We start from the raw sequence: 23,168 nt of genomic DNA on the forward strand, positions 1-23,168 counted from the left end.
GTTGTGACTCTTTCTAGGGTTGTTGGCAAAATTTGTGTGTGTGTATCCAAGAGAAGGAATACGTGATTCTTGCCAGACCAAAAGGAGAGAAGTGATACCTGCAGAGTGTAAGTGCAGAAGGTGAAGAGGAGCTTAAGCAGATCTGCATTGGCATTGAGTGTTGTTACCAGATCATTGTAATACCTGTTGATCTCTAACCACCTCAACAGTTGGAAAATCCCTTAACAGGGTAGCCTTAACCGACTTGCTGTAGATCCTTTAATAGGGTAATTCAAATCTATTGAGTTCGAAATCCTTTAGCTATTGAGTTCTTGAAATCCTCTAACAAGGTAACCTTTAATAGGGTTTAACCCTTAACCGGGTATTGCAGCCATCCCTTAACCGGGTGATCTCTAACAGGATCGGTTCCTAGTAGACCCTATTGTAATGTCTCTAACTGGACAAGGCTTCTAACAGAGCAGACTTCTAAAGAGTTCAGAAACAGCTTGTGGGTATTCATCCCCACCGTAGTTTTTCCTAATTGGGTTTCCACGTGAAAAATATGTGTGTCATGTGTGATGCTTTTATCTTGTAATGCTTTGCTATTGTCTGTCAAGCATATGATGGTTCTATGTTTTATGCCTGTTAATAAAAAATGTTGAACTAGCTATTATTATGATCTGATGATAGATTACCTATTTATGCATAAGGGTGAAATGGTAGTGTAATCTTGAGTTGAGTGAAAAGTTGAGTGAGTAACCAGTTAATGCTTGTCTCAGTCATTCTTAGCTTTACCGGTTGCACTTTGTTTCAAACCGGTGTCACTATTTGCCAGTCATTTGAAGTGTCTACCATCAGACCGGTTTAGGACTGTATTTTTGTCTGTACTGATTCACCCCCCCCTCTTAGTACTGGGTTAGTAATATCAGTTCATCATTGAGTTATCAATTGGTATTAGAGCCTCCTCCAGGTCCTCTGTGTTATAGGCTTAACCGCTTGAGGTAAAGATCCTAGTCAAATGATGAAGAGGGAAGGTCCAAAGTTTAACAGAGAAAATTTCAGTATATGGAAAGACAGAATGAAGATATACAACAAAAGCATGGGTGCTCAACACTAGAGCTATGTTGAGAATGCCTATGTTGCTCCTATCGGTACTCTCACCGATGACCAAAAGAGAGAGATACAGGAGAATGGGCAAGTCATGGAAGCCCTAATTAGTAGTTTATCTGACATTGAGTTTATTGATGTCCAAGATAAGGAAAATCCCAAAGAGGTATGGGATACTTTTGAAAATATCTATGGCAGTGATGAGCATGTAAAACATGCTAAGGAAGAAAGCCTTAGAGGGAAGTTTGAAGATATGTGGATGGTTGAAGGTGAGACCATTCAACAGTATGGAATAAGAATCAAAACCGTTGTTGGAGATATTAAGAGTGCAGGTGGTAAAATAGAAGATTCCACTGTGGTAAGCAAAGTCCTGAGATCCCTATTGCCCGTCTATGCAATAAGGGTTGCTGCTATTCAGGAGCTGAGTTCAATAGATAAGACTAAGGTATCCCTAGACTCTATCATAGCAAAGTTGACAACCTATGAGCTAAATAGTTTCGATGGCAGTGTTCAAAAGACTGAATCAGCGTTTAAAGCTTATGTTGTACTATCCAGAAAAGGAAAAGAAGCTAGCACTAGTGGTGAACCAAGACAGTGTTGAAATGTGGTGACTGATTAGAAAAGTACTATACACTCAGCATGTATCCTCGCCAGGGTCTGGGGCTGGGCCAGGCCCCAAGCAGGGTTTCGAGGGCGGTAGCCCTCGAGAAAAGTGGGGGTTCGAGGGCGGGAGCCCCCGAGAAAATTTTTTTTGGGGTATTTTTTGTTGATGAAAACCGACACTGTAATAAAACCCTAAAAAGGTTGACTTTGATTGTTGCCCTAAAAACGCATGTTATAAGTGGCTGGGATGCTTAAGGCATTGTAAGGTTGATGTACTATTTTTGCTGGATAATAAGAAAGATTGGACGGTTGTGTGTGGTGGACGTAACCCATTCTGGGTGAACCACGTTAAATCTCTGTGTTATCTGTGTCCTATTTTATTTCTTTATCTTTTGTATTTAAATCTGCATATAATTGTTAGTTCATATTTGCTTCGGATCTGCTTGAAACCCTAACAAACAGAGCAGAGAAATGGATGATGAGGAGATTTTGATGGCATTTGAAGCTCTCCTTGCCAAGAAAATTCCTAAAGGAACTGACAAATACAAAGGTAAGCTACCTTTGAAATGCTTTTCTTGCAACCAGATAGGACACATTGTTGTAAACTGTCCTAATCACGACAAAAAGGACAAACCAGAAAGGTTCAAGAAATTCAAAGGAGGAAACCGGAGAAACTATTTTGTGGCAGTCGATGAAGGTGTCACAAATGAGGAATCTGAGGATGAAGAAAATGAAGATATTGTATTTGTTTCTATCAAAGAAGAAGTGTCAGACAAGAAGGCTCTTGTCTCCCAATTTGATAATTCCATTGAGTGGATCATTGATAGTGGTTGTTCTCACCATATGACTGGTGACCGGAGCAAGTTTCTAACCTTGGAGGAGTATGATGGTGGTGTGGTTCACTTTGGCAATGATGCACCATGCATGGTCAAGGGCAGAGGGTCCATCTCTCTAAATGGAAAGAGTAGTGCTGACAATGTGTACTAGGTTGATGGTCTCAGACACAACCTTCTGAGTGTTGCCTAGCTGAATGATAGTGGCCTCACTCTGGAATTCAAGAATGGAGTTTGTAGAATCAAAGGAAAGAATGGTGAATTGGTGGCCACTGGCATGCAGACCAAAGGTAACCTATTTCATCTAAATGCAAATATAAGTACATGTCTTGTGGCTAAATTTGATGATAGTTGGATATGACATAGGAGACTCTGCCATGTAAACTTTGATAACATTGTGAAGGCTAGTAAGATCAAGGTAGTTAGAGGGTTGTCGGTGTTAAGCAAACTGGATAATACCTTGTGCATAGAGTGTTAATTGGGGAAAATGTCTTCCTCAACCTTTAAAGGTAAATCTTTCACTGTTGACAATTTGCTTGATCTTGTGCATACTGATTTGTGTGGTCCTATGAAAACTAGAAGTGTGCAGGGTGATAGGTACTTCATGATTCTCACTGATGACTGCTCAAGAATGATGTGGGTCACATTCTTGAAAGACAAGTCTGAATCCTTTGTAAAGTTCAAAGCTTTCAGAGCATTAGTGGAGAAGGAAAGTGGTAAAAGGATCAAGTGCCTGAGAACTGATCAAGGAGGGGAATTCACTTCCGGTGAATTCAACAAGTACTGTGAAGAACATGGCATCAAGAGACAATTGTCTGCCCCCGGACTCCACAACAGAATGGCCTAGCAGAGAGGAATAACCAGACTATGGTTGAAGCAGCTAGAACCATGTTGATTCAAGGAAAGATAGCTCACACCTTTTGGAGAGAAGCAGTGAGCACTGCAGTCTACACAATGAACCGGGTACTCATCAAGAAAGGTAAAGATAAAACTCCTTATGAGTATTAGACCAGTAAGACACCTGTGGTTAGCTACTTTAGAGTGTCTGGTAGCAAATGTTACATCAAGAGGAGTGAACACCAAAGCAAATTTGATGCGAAATGTGATGAGGGAATATTCCTAGGATATTCCACCAAGAGCAAAGCTCTCAAGTGTTTCAACAATAGGACTCAGAGAATTATGGAAAGTATCAATGTAAGAGTTGATGAAACCTCTAAGAAAACGAGGAAACCGACAGTGAGCAAGCGGTAAATGAACCGGTTGCAACCTTCTGGGAACTAGTTGTCAGTCAACCAAGTACCAGTAACAGTTTTCCTACACCGGCAAATGTAGATGCTCATACTGATGGAGATGAAGATGAAGAAGAAAAGCAAGAGGAATCTATCAAAATCATTCCTTGGTATGTCAAGCTGAATCATGATCCTAAGTAGATCATAGGAGATAAGGATGCAGGAATCCTTACAAGAAGAAAGGTCAGAGAAAACTCATGTATGATCTCTGAATTTGAGCCTAAAACATTCAAATAGGCACATAAAGATGAAGACTGGATCAAGGCAATGGAAGAGGAACTTGACCAGATAGAGAAAAATGGTACATGGTCCTTGGTACCCAGACCGAAGCATAAAAATGTCATTGGTACCAAATGGGTCTTCAAAAATAAGCTAAATGAGGATGGCATAGTGATTAGAAACAAAGCCAGATTGGTATGCAAAGGATATGCTCAAGAAGAAGGAGAAGACTATGGAGAAGCCTTTGCTCTTGTAGCCAGATTGGAAGGAGTTTGTATGCTTCTTGCATATGCAGCTTTTAAAGGCTTCAAAGTATATCAAATGGATGTAAAATATGCATTCCTAAATGGTGTACTTGAAGAGGAGGTGTATATAGAGCAACCAGATGGGTTTGCCCTATCTGAAGACAGTGACATGGTGTGTAGGCTACATAAAGCCTTATATGGTCTAAAGAAAACACCTAGAGCATGGTATGAACGTCTGCATTCCAATCTTGTGAAGATTGGATTTGAGAGAACAAGTGAAGATAAAAATATCTACTTGAAGTCTAAAGGAGATCAGATCCTAATCTGTGAGGTATTTGCTGATGAAATTATCTTTGGTGGGGATGACAAGATGAGATGAAGAAAGAGTTTGAGATGTCACTCATAGGGAGATTAAGTTCTTCATTGGATTGCAGATCCAACAAATGAGAGATGGAATCTTTATCACTCAATCCAAGTATATCAAAGAGATGTTGAAGACCTTTGGCATGGAAGATAGCAAACCGGTTGGTACACCGATGGTGACCAGTTGTAAACTATCCAAAGAGGATGACTTAGCATTGGTTGATGAGAAGGAATACCGATCAATGATTGGTAAATTGCATTATGTAGTGCATAGTAGACCAGATATTGCACATGCAGTTGGCATTGCTGCAAGGTTCCAAAAAAGTCCAAGAGAATCCCACTTGGTTGCAGACAAGTAGATTCTTAGGTATCTAAAGGGAACTGTTGACTATGGATTGTGGTATCCATATAGCAAGGATTTCAACTTGAAAGTGTTCACAGATGCTGATTGGGCTGGTAATGTAGATGACTGAAAGCGCACAACTGGTGGTGCATTCTTCCTCGGTGGTAGACTAGTCTCATGGATGAGTAAGAAGCAGAGTTGTATCTCTCAGTCTACAGCGGAAGCAGAGTATGTTGCAGCTTTCATGAACTGCACTCAGACAATTTGGATGAAGCATATATTAAATGGCTTCAAAGTTCATGTATCTGAACCAGTAAGTATATTTTGTGACAATACTAGTGCAATTAATATCTCGAAGAATCCGGTTTTACATTCTAGAACCAAGCACTTTGAGCTTAAGTATCATTTCTTAAGGGAAAAGGTTTAGAACAAAGAGATTGCACTGGAACATGTTGCCAGTAAGGAGCAATTAGCAGACATATTCACCAAGCCTCTTCCAAAGACTACATTTATGTACTTAAGAGGTGAATTAGGGGTGTTGCCCCTTTAGGAGGTAAACTAAAAGCATATGCTCCACATCAGTTAGGTATTGCATAGTCAAATTTATTTTGGATTGATGTGTTGAAGGATGCTACTCCTCAGGGGGAGTAGCATAATGGAATAGGAAAGCTTGTGCCTCCACTTTGGCATTGTTGTCAAAGGGGGAGAAGATGTGAAGTGGAGAAGATATCTGTAGAAATCGGGGGAGAAGATGTGAAGTGGAGAGATATCTTTGTATATTGCCATCAATGCCAAAGGGGGAGATTGTTGGCATTATGTGAACCGGTATGAGGACATAATGACATTGTATGTTGTCATTGATGTCAATATGCTAAAGAGGTGAGAACCGACATATGAGAAGAACAGGTATAACACTGTGAATTGACATGTGTGCCAAAGTGAAGTAGTGTGCTTGTTCAAAGGTGATCTAACATATGATTATGGGAACCGACACATGGAAGCATTGTATGACTATTGGTTGGTAGTCTCAACTTTAGGGTTTCCGATTGAAGTGCTTCAAGCCTGTGTGGCTCAACCAGTGACTTTGTGTGATTAGTTAGCATGATAACAAAGAACATATCGTGTTGCCACGTAAGCCTTGTGCACGTGAAGGATCTTTCATGAAGAAGATTGTTCCTATCTACCTTGGGAATGTGAGAAGTCTGTAAAACGGTGATAACATGTGATGGGTTATCAGCCGCCATGAAATCGGTGGAAAATGAATGATGGAGATTAATGCAATGTGCTCAATGGTCTGGATTGAACCATTTGAATTCCTTAACCTAATAGGTTTAGGGTTTAGGGTTTATGCTACTGACCTAACTATTTTTCCTATAAGGTCAATGTTGTGACTCTTTCTAGGGTTGTTGGCAAAAGTTGTGTGTGTGTATCCAAGAGAAGGAATACGTGATTCTTGCCAAACCAAAAGGAGAGAAGTGATACCTGCAGAGTGTAAGTGCAGAAGGTGAAGAGGAGCTTAAGCGGATCTACATTGGCATTGAGTGCTATTACCAAATCATTGTAATACCTGTTGATCTCTAGCCACCTCAACAGTTGGAAAATCCCTTAACAGGGTAGCCTTAACCGGCTTGCTGTAAATCCTTTAACAGGGTATTTCAAATCTGTTGAGTTCGAAATCCTTTAGCTATTGAGTTCTTGAAATCCTCTAACAAGGTAACCTTTAACAAGGTTTAACCCTTAACCGGGTATTGTAGCCATCCCTTAATCAGGTGATCTCTAACAGGATCGGTTCCTAGCAGAACCTATTGTAATGTCTCTAACTAGACAAGGCTTCTAACAGAGCGGACTTCTAAAGAGTTCAAAAATAGCTTGTGGGTATTCATCCCCACTGTGGTTTTTCCTAGTTGGGTTTCCACGTGAAAAATATGTGTGTCATGTGTGATGCTTTTATCTTTTAATGCTTTTCTATTGTCTTTTAAGCATATGATGGTTCTATGTTTTATGCCTATCAATAAAACATGTTGAACTAGCTGTTATTATGATCTGATGATACATTACCTATTTATGCATAAGGGTGAAATGGTAGTGTAATCTTGAGTTGAGTGAAAAGCTGAGTGAGTAACCGGTTAATGCTTGTCTCAGTCATTCTTAGCTTTACCGGTTACACTCTATTTCAAACCGGTGTCACTGTTTGCCAGTCCTTTGAAGTGTCTACTGTCAGACCGGTTTAGGACTGTATTTTTGTCTGTACTGATTCATCCCCCCTCTCAGTATCGAGTTAGTACTATCAGTTCATCATTGAGTTATCATATGTAATATGATTTAATTTAGCACAACCGATATCAACCATGGAAAAGAACAAGCGAGGAACGATGGAACAACGAGAGGCTCAACAAGAAAGACAAAGGCAACGTATGAAGAAATTATGTGACATAAGAACAATGGGAGAAGAAGGTATGTCATCCTCAACATCTCAATTTGATTTACCAAATGAATATAATGCACCTAATGCAATTGAAGAAGAGACATTTGATTTACCATTTGAACCTAATGCAATTGAAGAAGATACTGCATTGAATAATCAATTAAATGATGAACATATTACACCTTCTCTACTTGATGAATTGAATGTACATAATGCACCAATGTTAACACCTCCTAGAATCATTCGTAGGAAACCAAAGTATCTAATTGACATTGATGAGAATATATTGAAGTCAATGCCCAATAAAATGAATAAACAAACTTGTAGGAGAATGGTTAAAAGAATATGGCAAAACTATTTTAATAACTTAAATCAAACCGCAAGATGTCAATTAATTGTTCAAATGATTAAAAATTTGAATTTTAGAGAGACAATGAAAATTCTAGGCCTAAGATCATCTGAAAGTAACAATGAAAGAACTATTGTGAGAAATCTGTTTGATGCATATCAAGCTATTGGTTCAAAATCACATACTAAATATTGTAATGCTACTCGACGTGTCATTACATCAACCATAATGAGCAAGAAAATAAAAAAAGATCGTTTGATAAGAAAAACATGTAAGTCATTAAACGTTAGTAGAACAACATTAAGTAAAGCATTAAAGAGGTGGGAAAAAATAGAGGAACCTAACAATAATTCTCTTTGGGCATTCTCGGGTAGACTACCACGCAAAGACAAGGTTGTTGTTGATGCACTAAAAACATTAATTGAAAATTTTTGGCATGACAACACAAGAGTTTTGCCCAACCAAAGAGATGTTGTTAGAAGGCGAATTGGGTCTACAAATCATGAGCCACATGCCAAACACTATTTGGATATGACTCAAACTAAATTTTATGAAAGATTCCTTCAAAAGTTTCCTCAAATAAGAATTTCTCAAAGATTTTTTGAAATGGAAAAACCTTTTTATATTAAGATTAATCATGTACGCACAACGTGTTGTTGTAGGATGCATATTGAATTTTCCATGCATTATGATATTTTTCATCATATTTGTTCTACTTTTCACACTAACAATGTTTTGCAGAAATGTAATATACAAGCACCTCCTAAGTCGGTAAGAGAATTTATTTCAAGTGTGCTATGTAATAGACATGATGGTTGCATTTATTATAAGATGCCTTGTTTGGAAGGTTCTTGTGCTATATGTGGTGGTTTTCAACGTTTACTAAGATGCGTACATTTGGAGAGCACACATGAAATTGGTACGAAACAAGTTTCTTTCAGAAAATACAAGACAGTCACATATGGAGTTAAAGATGGAAAAGATTTAAAGAGATGTGAGCTAGTGAAAAATGATATATGTGTAGCTCAATTTATGAAAATATTTCAAGAGAAACTAGTTTATGAGTACATAATGCATACACATAGAGCTTGATGGTTAGATGAGTAATTCAAGTTATGTAAGGACACATTTACTCTTGGCACCATTGTCTCTATTGTTGATTTTGCTGAAAATTATACACTACAACCTCAAAATGAAGTGCAATCCATGTATTATCACTCTACACAATTTTCTATTTTTGTACACACAACATTCATGCATGCAAATGATAGCATAGAGGAGGACAGAAAGGTTGTAAGAGAGTATCACTTCTACATAAGTGATGATCGTACTCATTCATCAGAGTTTGTACAAGGATGCTTTAAAGTTTTCTATGATAGTTTAAGGGAAAGGAGCATACGATACAACCGACACTTAATATGGTCAAATAATTACACCGCACAATTCAAGAATGCATGGATGTTTTATTGGTTGACAAAGATGCATATAACAAGCGGTGTACAAAATTTTTGGAATTTCACTGAGGCAGGACATGGTAAGGGAGAGCACGATGGTGTAGGAGCATGTGTGAAAAGATCCCTAGCTAGGGAAGAATTGAAGTACAAAGGTGGTGCTGAGTTGATAGATGCAGAAACAATTGTGCAATGGTGTAAGTCTATGATGGGTCCAGGTAATTCAGGTACATCAATGGTTTGTAGATATTTTTGGTTGATCACTGAAACTAACATTGAAAACTATCTATATTGTTGTATAGTTGTAGGATCGAGTGACATGCACTCATTTATGAGTTCAAATTCAAGTTCACTGGTAATTTATATGAGATAAATGGTATGTTTTTGCTCTTCATGCATGTGTTGTTTGTGGGAAAAATGTGAATCACAAGAGTGGGTTGATAAATGGTCTTGTAGACCGTTGGTTCCCATTGATTCATATCAAATTCCCAAAGCACTAAAATTGAGCCAAATGGAGACATTAGTGGATTTTGACCATGTATCCAACCTAGTAGATTTAGGTGATTTTTTGAGTTAATTTTTTTTCAAGTATTCTTTTTGGTTCATTTTGTTGTACATCATACTTTATTTTTGGTATTAATTAACACTATATAAAATGCAGGTCATGTGTATGCAGTTGTTGCAGAAGAGAACAATGAAGAAGGAACATATTACTATTTGTGTCATTGTGTTGAGCCTAAAAGAAAATTGACAACCACAATCATTGACGGAGAGGGTATTGAGTACCCAATAGGGTTTGTTGTTGTGACAAGAACATGGCTTCGGAGATACCCTATCAAGAATTCTGATGTTTGGTTGTTCGAGGACTTTGAAACAAACAAACATATTCTTCATTTCCCTAACCTTGTTGTTGCAACAAATATTCATTTGATGAAGCATCGTGGTAGACCTCATAACAAGATTTTATGGAAAGTTCATGAATCTAACCACAAGGCAATACTTGACACAATACGAGTTGGAGTCGATCCTGAAGGTTCACTTGATTGATTCTATGGTTAAGTGTAGAATGATTTTGAGAATTTTGTATAAATCGTCGATGAATTGTTCTATATTCATTTTTTGTATATATAAATGCCCATGAGCTGATTTTTACATGTTTAGGGGCATAATTCTGTATATTTAAATGTCAATGAGCTAATTTGTACATATGTACATGCCAAATTTTGTATATTAAAATGGCGATGAGCTGAATCGCACATATTGTAATGCCAAATTTTGTATAAAATCTCATGAGATGATTTGTATATTAAAATGGCGATGAGTTGAATCACACATATTGTAATGCCAAATTTTGTATAAAAGCCCATGAGATGATTTGTAAGACATTTTTTTTTTATAATCAAATAGCCAAGAGCTGATTTGACCATATTTAGAGGCAAATTTTTGAATAATATGTGACAATGTTTTATGACTATTTTGTGTGTCAATGTTTTGTGACTATGTTTTGAGTATATGTGGTGTGTCCTTGGTCAATCATGAGTATTCTTGATTCTTGTATAATCATGGAGAATTATTTGAATCATTATCGAGTCATAGGGGTCATAGATTGAGACTAGATACAATTTGAGCAAAAATTGTCATTGTTGTCAAAAAAATTGTCAAAAAAGTTGTCAAGCAACTTCTATATTGCATTGGTATGGTATGACTCTCGATGTTCTGGCACTTTGGGATGCATGACAGGGGCATGCCTAGCATAAACCTACCCACCTGGGCATGCTCGCGATGTCGATTTGTGCACATGACGAACCGAATCAATTCTAGCCAATCTGACAACTTTGCATTGCATGCAACTAACAGTTTTTACAGCAGACAAAAAAATGCTACCAATTGAAAATGGCTCTAACTCATCAAAAACTAAGAAAGGCCATTGTAGAGGAGCCTCACGCGACCCCACGGGCTCAAACGGATCGACCATATGTGTCCTGGATTTGAAGAAACAGTCCGTCAAATTTTAATAATTTTTTGGACTCAGGGCACCTAAGAGATCACACCGGTACGGTATGACTCTCGACGTTCTGGCACTTTGGGATGCATGACAAGGGCATGCCTAGCGTAAACCTGCCCACCCAGATGCGCTCGCGATGTCGGTTTGTGCACACGATGAACCGAATCAGTTCTAGCCAATCTAGCAACTTTGCATTGCATGCAACTAATAGTTTTTGCAACAGGCAAAAGATGCTACCAATTGAAAATGGCTCTGAATCGTCAAAAAATGAGACATGCCATTGTAGAGGAGCCTCATACAACCCCATGGGTTCAAATGGATCGACCATATGTGTCCTAGATTTGAAGAAATAGTCCATCAAATTTTGACAGTTTTTTGGACTCAGGGCACTTGAGAGATCGCACCGGTACGGTATGACTCTCAACGTTCCGACGCTTTGGCAATGTCACAAGGTTGGCTTAAGCCTCCATCTAATTATTAATGTGAAAACTCATGAGAAAAGACAAAACTAAGTCGACCAAAATAGCACTATCCCACCAAACTCAATCAATCCAATTGTATCCATGTTGCCACAAATGGAGCCATCAACATTAATGTTGAAAAAAATAATAGAAGAGGAGACCATTTACCTACTCTATCAATGCTATTAAAAGATTTGATCATAGAGCCAAGCAAATGACCTAGATCTAATTGCTTCAAAGCCATAATATCATAGGCATCTATGGTTTCATCTAGAGAACACTTAGCCACCAAAGCTTACTTTTATCAAGTCCAAATTATTATAATCTTGACCCGTGGCTGATCTTGTTGCTTATATAGTTATCTTTAATAAAGTTTGGTAGCCAATTCTTGAATATTCAACTAAAAGTGCTTAATACCATGACAATTGCTTTTCTTAAGCCTACAAACTCATTCACAATTATAAGACTCCATTCTTTAAAGTCCAAATTCATTAACTAAAGAAATTTCCTAAAAGGAGAATCAAACTCACTTAGAAAATTTTTAGGAGCTTAAAAAAATAGATATATGTAGGTAGGAAGAGCATGCATAACCAATTTTAAAAGGTTCAAACACTCTATAAAAGAAAACCATACAAGGTTTAATGAGAAACATGCATTCTAATCTTATTGATAATCCTCTTCCATTGAAATAAATTAGAATGACCAGTTATTATGGGAATATCAAGATAATCTAAGGTAAGTTTCCTCTTAGATTTTAGTATGTTCATTAAGGCAGTGTCATCTACAAATTGAAGAAGAGAAGGAGAAAGAATATCTATAGCCACTTTACAATTCTTAATATGTCCATTAGCTTTCTAATGATTAAGGATCCTTCCCAAAGCCCTAGCCATAAGATGAATAGATAAGAGAGAGTGGGTCAGCCACTAGTAGAATATTGTCATTGATGTCATTGATATTTTTGTGATCCAGCAACATGAGTCCGTCATATTTTAGCACAGTTTCTACAAGCTCTGATCCTCACTGAGGTCTGACCTATTCCTTTTTTGGCTTTGCATCATTTCTCTCACAGGGGCTTCACTAAATAGGCAATATCATATCGCATGTGTTCATATTTGGGGGTTAAATTTCCCAAAAATGAGGGTGCAATATATTGCCCATCGATGAAAATAGGGGAGTTTTTAATTCAGGCTATGAAAAAAAAAGTAATATTTTGTGCAAATAGGGAGGCTTTTAATTTAGGCTTCGTATTGGGAGGGGGTGGGAAAAAAGGAGTTTAGGGCAATATTTTTTGAAAATAGGGGATTCTTTAGTATGCCATGAACGCGGGTGATATAACCTAGGTTCACTAAGTGAAGCCCCCGTGACTCCCCTCTATCACAGATTCTTGTAAGGCCTTGGGATTGTGTTTTATATCTCATCTAACATCTACATCTAAGATTTCTAGTGGTGATGTTTTTTGTTGCAACATTATTAGGTAATGAAGTACCATGTCTTCCGACTTAATGCAGTATGAAGTTTTTGATCCAGTTTCCTCCAAAATCATTAGCAATATATTAACTCTAGTAATCCTATATATTCCTTGAGTTATGAAGAAATTATTTTTGTGTTTTGGCCAACATCTTTGATATGATAAGATCATTTTTTAAAGTAGTGTGTACAAGATTTTTGGGCTAACCTTTACTCCGACTAACCCAACTTCATAAAGACTTAATCTGTACATATATTCAGTTGATTAATGATGATTTGTGTGTGATATTTTAGATCATATTGTGTTTATATACAATGAATGGGAAAGTGTTTATGTTCAACGAATGTGAAAGTGATTATGCACCTCAGTGGAACTGTATTTCATGCATATGATAGATGCAATTATAACAGTTCAATTTTTTTAATATTGGTTGTAAGTCATTCTCCAACAGAGAGTCATTATTCTTTGGACAGTGAGCACTTTTTTACTATGTAACCAATTACATAATATTTAGAGCTAATCCTCTTTATGGTTTTTCCCATCTTGGGTTTTCAACGTATAAATACTGGTGTCATGTGGTATACCTTATTTTTGCTTATTGTTCTTTTCCTTTCTGTAATCTACTTATGTTATGTGGATGGTTGTTCAAATTTTGTAATAATTTCAAGGGAATATTGATTCACCCCTCCCCTCTTAGTATTTTGGACTTTCAACAGTTGGTATCAGAGAAAGATCCTTTAGAAGAGTCTAATTACTCGAAGGAGATCCAAAAAATTGAACATAGGACACCTAGGTCTACTTTAGATCAGGATAGATATCTATATACAAATGGAGAACTTATGACTACTCTTGAAGCCCTTGAGAATGTTGAGTTTGAAAACAAAGATCTGAGAGGAGAATGTTCAATTAGAAAATGAGTGTATCAGAAAGATAATAGAATAAATAAGAAATTTTAGAGAAAGAAATAAGGAAGTTAGTGAAGAGCTCAACCAAGCAAATAGCACCATTGCAGATCTAAAAACCAAGAGTAAAGAAGATGAAAAAAATAATGAGTACTTGAATAAAATGGTGAAATGCATATTAGAAGAATGCAATAATCTTGAGTAAGAAGTTACAACCCTAAAATCAAATCTAGAAAAGTCAAAGAAACAAGAAGACAAACTTAAGTTGAGTTCAGGTAAGCTTGATCAGATGTTAGCTATGCAAAGGTATCCACAAAAGAAAAGTGGTGTAGGATTTGAAATAGGAGAAAGCTTGCGAAGCAAGACAAAAAGCATCTTAGAAGGATTATCTCTAGTGAAAGAAGAAGAACTCAATAAATCTGTCAAGAATGAAAAAGGTGATTCATTAGTTGAGCAATAAGTAAGTAAAATAAACACTTATTTTAATGGATATTGTTTTAATTTCAATAAATTAGGTCACAAAGATCTTTTTTCTGTAAAAATAGGATGAATCAGAATGTTAGATCATTCTTTGGTAGGTGTTATACTTGTAATAATTATGGTCATAAATCTAGCCAATACAAAAATCATGTTGTGATAGATCAAAATAGAAACAATCATTTTATAGGTCGATGCTATACGTGCAACATGTTTGGACATAAGGCTAACTAGTGCAAATCAAGAAAAAGTCAAGGAAATGATAGATGTTACAACTACAACAAACCTGGACACATTGCAACATTGCAAAAGAGGAGAAGCTAAGTCAAATAGACCTATACAGAAAATCAATAAGGAAGATACAAAGGCAGAGATGAAGAAGATTTGGAGGAAGAAATAAGTTGAGGTTGCACGGGCAGCTCCAGTGCAAATATTTGCTTTGACAATTAAGAGTTAGAGGCTTTGGCCCAAAGGGAGAAAATCAAGAAATATCTTTCCCCTACCAAAGAGTGAAAGGTTGTAGTTGACAACATGTAGAGAGATGTGTGTTGGTGGAAACTCCAGGTAAAAAGCACTTCACTATGGTAAAATGCGGAGGTTCGAAAGGTCTTTGTGGACTCAGACATAATGAACACTCAGTAAAGCTGCACTTTATCTCTCATTGCATTTATTACATACAAGTGGGTCAAAAAATGTTAAAAGGAGAGCTTGCTAAGTCATTTGTCACTCAAAGAAAAAGAGATTTGAAGAAGCAGAAAAACAAATCAAGATATGAGGTTTCCCAGCAAAGTGATAAAAGGTATTTTCACTAGAAACTTGTTACTTTCAAAAAAATTCATCCATGGCCACTCCTACAATCATTGATGCTAGTACTCAAGAATCACCAAGCTTTAAGAAATACCCAAACAAATCACTTGAAAATGATCTGATGGGTGCACTTTCAAGAATTCTCTTTGGAGTTCTGTTAAATGAGGATATTAGGGAATATATCCATGTAAAGTTGGAAGAAGGCGACCATGGAAAATTGCAAAAAATGTGGTTTGACGAGCTGATTGAAGAAAATTTTGAAATTAAACCAGAATATCAAACCCTATTTGATAAAAGGTTAAATGTATGGAACCTTTTCCCCACTTTTTGTTTTCATGACAAATGGGTTAGGATGGCAATGAGTAGATTCCATGATGAACTCATATTTCTTGAAGAATAATTTAAGATTGCCAAGAATGTAATGAAGGTAGTTACTAGACTATGTGATTCGGGTGGTATTCCGACACCGAAGAGTGCAAAGAATAAAGAATTTGAAAAGCTGACCAATGCAGTCTATAATGACCATTCTCTGAAGGTTGATACTTTGATAAACCCCATTATGAGAAATGTGTCAATGATGATTGGGAACAAAATTTACACAAATGAAATCCATATTCAATCCACCTATTGTGTTCATCATGATAGAACAAGAAATTCCTTTGAATGAAAACATATGGGTGAGTTCACAATAATGCTTCCCACTTTCACCCATGAAGGAAAAATGCAATGGTAGGAAAAAAAATTTAGAGGGCGTTCGAGCAAAGTGGGGGTGTTCGAACGAACTACCCTTTGAGGTTCGAGCAAACCCCCTACTTCGCTCGAACCCCCTCTTTTGAGCAAATTGCCTTTAATGCTTGTTTATGTCAATTTTTAATTATATTGGGGGGGGGGGGGTTCACTCAAACCCCCCTTCATTCAAATCCCCCTAAAATACAGGGGGTTTTCTCGAACCCCCCTTCATTCGAACTCCTTTTTTTACACTTCTCTAAAAATTTCTACAAAGTTTTGCAGGCTTTTGGCCTTCAAACCTCTAGTTGAAGGCTCAAATGGAATGATCTTGACAACCTAGAATGTAGTATTGTAGTCCTTGAAGCAAGCTTTCCAATGACTATTATTTTATTACAGATTCATTTTATTATGAACTTGTTTTTTTAATTTTACCAAACATAGGTTTTCACCAAACATGAATTTCTTTGTTCAGCGCAATGGGAAAAATAGTAAACTAGTTCAAAAAAATTCTAAAAAATATATATGCCCTAGGTATTGATGTCTTCTTTCTAACAAAAAGATAATTGAATTTAAATATATATAGAACAAGTTATGTGTTCTACACCTATGTCTAAAATATAATTAGTCGGACTTAAGAACTTAATAAAATAAAAAATATTCAACATATCACTATCAAACCAACTGCAAGCCCTCGATATTAATGTTACAAACCAAAATTCGAAAGAATTGAGTTTTTATCATTTATATTAAAAAAATGTTATGCGTTTCGGGAGGCATATCACTCTTAAAAAATGTAGCTTGCTGTAAAAAACTACTTTTCGAGGGAGATGGAAATTTTTTTTAAAAAAATTCAAAAAGATTTGATAAAAATATATATAATCTACAAACAAAATGCTATAAATCACTAATTTACATCATCTTCAAATTCTTAATAGTTTAAAATTTATAGTTGTCGGAAGTTGAAGATTATTTTAAAAATGTTCATCTCAGTGTCAAAAGTGGCAAAAAAGTGGGAACCATTATTGTGAGTTCACCCATTATATCAAATAAAAAGGAATATAAGTTTGGCATTGTAAATCCAAATATCGATTTAATTTTTTGTAGAATATTCTTCCAAACAATCTCAAACAAATGATCTCATTCCAAATTATATTTCAAAGAACATTTTTGCAATATATTTTTATGATCTAAGCTTCTCTTCCCAAAATCCAAACAATGTGCCTTCTCCCAAACAAGAACTCACACACACCAAGGGAAGAAAAAATAAAAAATGTTAAAAAAAATCTTCTCTTTTCATAAAGATCCCTAAAACTTCAAACAACTTTTTTCCTTTTTCCACCCTTAATTAGGCATTGTAAAAATAGTCTATTTTTCTTTTTCACTTTCAATAAGACATTCAAACCTTGTATTGACTTGTTGAACACACACTGGATGCTGAGAGGGGTGGTGAATCACCATAAACTAAAATTTTGGACAACAAAAATTTATCAACAATTAAAAGAAGACATCGTAAGATCATTCATATAAATCACACATGAACACCAAAAGTTACACGTGGAAAACCCAAACTGGGAAAAAATATGGTGAGTGCTAACTCAAATAAATGATCCACTATATAAAATGATTTACAAAAGAGGGAGCTCACTGCTCCGGACTTGTAGACCAAGGCTAATCACTCTTGGGGAAAGATACAATAAAAGGACTTGCACACATAAGATAACTACAACATGACAAGATATAGAATTACAACTTATAAAAATATTGTATGAACAAAGGCATCTCAGTATGTTGATTATAGTCTTTGTTATAGCACAATCTTTGACTTTACTAAAATATCCAAACCACCAAATCTTTGGATCACTGCTTCTATATCAATTGTCACCTCTGCATTGTAATCCCTTTTTATATAGAAACTACAATCACATTGACATCCTTGCATCAAGTCGCACATGCTAACTGCTAAATTCCACACACTTATATCTCATCTTTTCTTTTCAACAAATCATCACATATATACCAAACCAGAACAAAAACATCCTCACCAAGTCAGCCAAAAGAATGATTCTAATGTGTAAGCACATTTTCGAACCAAGCTATGTACAACCAGACCAAAAGAATACTTCACACGCAATCACCAAACCGAAATATATGTTACATTTTACTTTGATAATATATCCCAAACACATGTACCAATCACATCATTTCACAATTGCAAAATTTTAGACCACAAAGATCAAGCTTCCAATTGTCCTCATCATAAAAAAACAAGTTGATATCAATCGGATCAAGTGCCAACGCAACCTATCAATGTCCAAACCATAGAACCAATCATAGTAACCTCTGATCCAAAGACATAATTGCAAATACTTCAACATAGTAGCTAACTCTATTGATGTCTAGACCGAAACCCATCTAGACCACATGGTTTCACATAAATGAGAACAAAGCATATATTTCTAACATTCCCCCCCTTTGTCATTGATGACAAACAACCAAAAATCTTTCCTCAAAAAACTTAGACAACTCGGGCCCCTAACTATAACAATCCTCTAAATAAAATGGGTAAGTGCACCAATATGGTGAATAGAAAAGTGGCCACATGCCAAAAAAAAAAAAAAATTTTCATAACCCGTACGGGTTCTAAAATTTCAAAAACGTGCTAGGCTTGGTAACACCAAGCCTAGAAAAAAACAATTAAAAAAATGAAAAGTTGAACATTTTTTTTAAATAAAAAAATTTAAAGTTTCTCAAAACCCGTACGAGTTTTGAGAAACATATTTCTTTTGTTTAAGCCACGGGTTTTGGTCATTTTCAACGCCAAAACCCGTGGAACAGCAGCAAGGAGAAACCAAAAAAAGCATCGAACCTGCACGGGTTTGCAACAATTTTTTATTTTCCCATCATCAAAAGCAATTTTCAACAATGGCACCCCGTCGAACAGGTAAGATTTGATTTGTTTGATTACTTTTCTTTGCATTTTAATTAAATTAGGGTTTTTTAATTGATTTAAGTTTTATTTTTATTAATTTGATGTCAGATTCTTCAAGTAATCCCCAAAAATGAAATAGACAACAAAGACCTCCTCCTGCACAAGCAACACAAGAAAACCCTGTTAACATTGCACAAGAGCAACAAGAAAACCCTTAAAATCCTGAAAATATTGCTCCTCAACAACCACCACCATTCCAAAACCCTCCACGTCCTACATTAGATCATGTAGATGCCACACAAGACGATCTCATCAATCGCCTTACACAAAATAGTGCCCAAATTTCTATATTGTTGAATAAGTTGAGGACCTCTAAGCTTGAGCACCACTCAACCCTTGCCAGAACACTAGAAACAATGGCTAATAGTGCAAATGAGGTATCTAGGGAGGTTACGAAATGGGGTTCATGGAGGGATAGATTTCGAACATTTTATGCAGATGGGTTGTCATATGATCAAGTGAAGAAAAAGGGCATAGTTAAAGCTGACATATGTGCTCTTTTCACCGATCCTATTACCAGTAACAACCTAGAACTAAATACGACTCAGTTTCCTATACATTGGTGTGTTCATGCTAGGTTGAAAGATGTTTTTTGGGATAGGTGGTATATGGTCTTTGACCAACCACCTTGTAATAATTGGGAGGTGCCTCTATATTTTTTGAGAAAGTTGTATTTTGAGTTTATCCTCGGCGAGAAGCCGAATTACTTTGACATCCGACAATTTCAGGGTAGAGGGAGAGGCTCTGCGTAGGATAGACCTGGGGCCCATAGGGTGGTAGATCCACAACATAGGAGGCGTACAGCTCCTAAACCCATGGTTCATGTCACTGTCCCTATATCCTTGAAGGAGTCTATAGAATTACAGACTCTTTAAGCAGTTGCATCATTGACTGATGTCATTGTTCAGCATGGGACATAGCTGGTCAGAGTAGAGGATGTACCAGCACCTACAACACCTCCTTCATCAACAACACCTCCTTCCTCAGTTGCACCTCCTTCATCAACAACACCTCATGCATCATTTGGCACGAGCCAGCCCATTCAGCATATGTGCCCCACCTGCCAGGGTGTATGTTCTAGTGTAGACACTGACGCGGACGAGGATGGTGGGACATCTCATTTGTGTACATGTTGTGGGAGTAGATGCCATGCTTCCACTATAGAGGATGTGGCCCTCACCGATGAACTACTCAATATGTTGTACCCTCTCTATCAGACACAGGTGCATTTAATTCTATTTATGACATGTTATCAATTAAGTGACTAAATCTTATAAAAAGAAATGAATTTTTATTTTTAGAACAATTTAAAGTGACATATAAATAAAATGCATTGCACGATACAACATGTGGTGGGAGTACACCACATACTATTCAGTCGACTCCACAGTCACAAGTAGTTTCGCCACCAGAGGTAAACATTTGTAAATTTGTTAAAAATATAATAATACTTTGGATTCAAAATATATTTTGTTAATTATATGTATCATTACTTGATATTTTGTAGGGCTTATCAATGGCTGAGATGTCCCAAGTTGATGATATCACGCTTTCAGCCATTGATTTTGGCCAAGATAGCTATGCCGTACCATTTAGATCTATATATTTTTTACTTAAGTGATATATTAAATACATGCTCTTTTCCCTTATGTTAATTTTTTCCCATTAGTTTACCCCACCCGCCTCGAGGACATCTCGTGTGAGAAAGCCATCCTCTAGCACTCCGAGGCAGAAAAAGATATCTTCTCAGACACCCAAACAACAGAAGGTAATTCACTACAATTTAAATTCAATTGTTGAAATGTATTATGATTAAACATGTCTATGTAGATATTGATAAATGCACTTAATTTATTTGTTCTATATACAAAAACATATGGGGTTTACAGAATTAATGAATGCACCTGATGTCGATGAGGTTCAGTAGAGGGAAGAGGTGATATCTTTATATTCACTTTGGATTGCATTCTTGCTTGTTCAAAATAACTAAATCCTTTTATGTCTATATCATATGTTATCATTTTTCATACAGGAAATGGTAATAGCTACATTAGATTCGACAAGGCCTCCTAAGGTTACAGGAGAACTATACGAGGCTTCGGTGTGCATTTTTTCTATATATGTTAAAAATATTTGTTTTATCTAGTTTGTCAACAACTTTGGGCTATTAACTTGTATGATTGTCTTTAAACTATTACAGGCCACTTGCAAACTTCCTACTGTTATTCTACCATTTCATTTCAGTAGAAGTCCTACACGTATATTATGGGATCCAACACGACCAAGGCAAAAGGTATGTCTGTCTTAGATCAACTCCTTTTCACTAAGTGCACAACGAAGTTGAAACCGTCTAGTTAACTCCTTTTGGATCACTTACCATGGATATAGGAAATGGTCGTAACTAATTCATCTGTGACTTTGCCTTCTACGACCACAACACATCCATCTAAGGCTCCGGTATGCTTTAGTTTTTTAGTCTATTCATTTTTAGTTATTATGTGTTATTTGACATATACGTCATTAACATGTATTAATGTTGTTTTACCAGTTACAGCCTCCTACAGAACATCCCACGGATCCTCAGCCTCACCGAATTGTAGAAGACAAAGACGAGGTAATCAACATTTCAACTTCAAACAATTTAGAGTTCAGTATTTAGTTATTTTGATGTTATATTGAGAAAATATATCTGATTAGACATTTGAATTGTCCTTTTGCAGCCATGTACTACTTCGAAGAGGCTCGATTTTGATGATCCGCCACAATCATAGATACGGATAGAGACATATAGTTATATTTGTGGTCATTGAAGGGCCATTTTTTTTATATATTCGACATTTGTATATGTATATATCGACTTTGACAGACATGGCACATGCCACATTTTTGTAACTATTATTGATTTGGCATCTATGCCATTTTTTTATATATGTACATGATTATTGTTCATTTTGATATATATGAAACTTGATATTCGATCCAATTTGTTCATTGATATATATGAAACATGATATTCCTGAAACTTAGTTATTTGCTATTGAAATGTGATCAAATTTGTTAGTTGTGTATATGTCTTGAAATGTGATCCAATTTGTTCATTACTTGTAACTCATATGGTGTATACTTTTAAACTATCTATTGCTCATATTGTGTATACCCAAGTATTGATACCGGTAATGTTGATATTCTGTATTTTGATTGAGTGAATTTGCTTTGAGTCCTTCGTGCATGAAGAGATTGGAGTGAAGTTATTATTTCATAAACTCGTGCTTATGGAGTGAAGTTCATCATTTCAAGAACCAATTAAGACATTTCATGCTTAAGTTCATCATTTCATGCTTATGGAGTGAAGTTCATCATTTCATCACCTATAAAAGAAGAGTTGAAGCACTTAGTGAAGTTGATCATTTCATCATTTCATCACTTAGTGAACTTCTGCTTGTCCTGGGAATGAACCGTCAGCGCGAGCACATCCAGGTGGCCAGGTTTATGCTAGGTATTCCCTTGTCTCACTCCCCAAGGCGTCCAATCATTATGAGCCACCTCGTAGCGACGTTTTCCCTTGAGCACCCAAAGCAAAAAAAATGATCAAACTTTGACGTAGCCTAACTCAGAGACCATGGCACTTATGGATGATCCATTTGAACCTATGGGGTCATGTTATTGCTGCCTACAAAATCCTATCTTGGTTTCAGGCAACTCCATTTCATTTTCTTGTGGTGAGATTTTTTCTGTCGCATCAAAAACCATCAGTGAGACATTGCAAAATAGTGCATCTTTCGTTCTGCTTGTCGTGGGAATGAACCGTCAGCACGAGCACGTCTGGGAGGCTAGGTTTATACTAGGTGTTCCCTTGTCTTGCTTCCCAATATGTCCGATCGTTATGAGCCACCTCGTAGCGACGGTTTCCCTTGAGTGCCCAAAGCGGAAAAAATGGTCAAACTTTGACGTAGTGTAACTCAGAGATCGTGGCACTTATGGATGATCCGTTTGAACCTATGGGGTCATGTTATTGCTTCCTACAAAATCCTATCTCGGTTTCAGGCAACTCCATTTCATTTTCTTGTGGTGAGATTTTTTTTGTCGCGTCAAAAGCTGTCAATGAGAGGTGGCAAAATAGTGCA

Source organism: Cryptomeria japonica, chromosome 9, assembly GCF_030272615.1.
Source record: "Cryptomeria japonica chromosome 9, Sugi_1.0, whole genome shotgun sequence".
Lineage (NCBI taxonomy): Eukaryota > Viridiplantae > Streptophyta > Pinopsida > Cupressales > Cupressaceae > Cryptomeria > Cryptomeria japonica.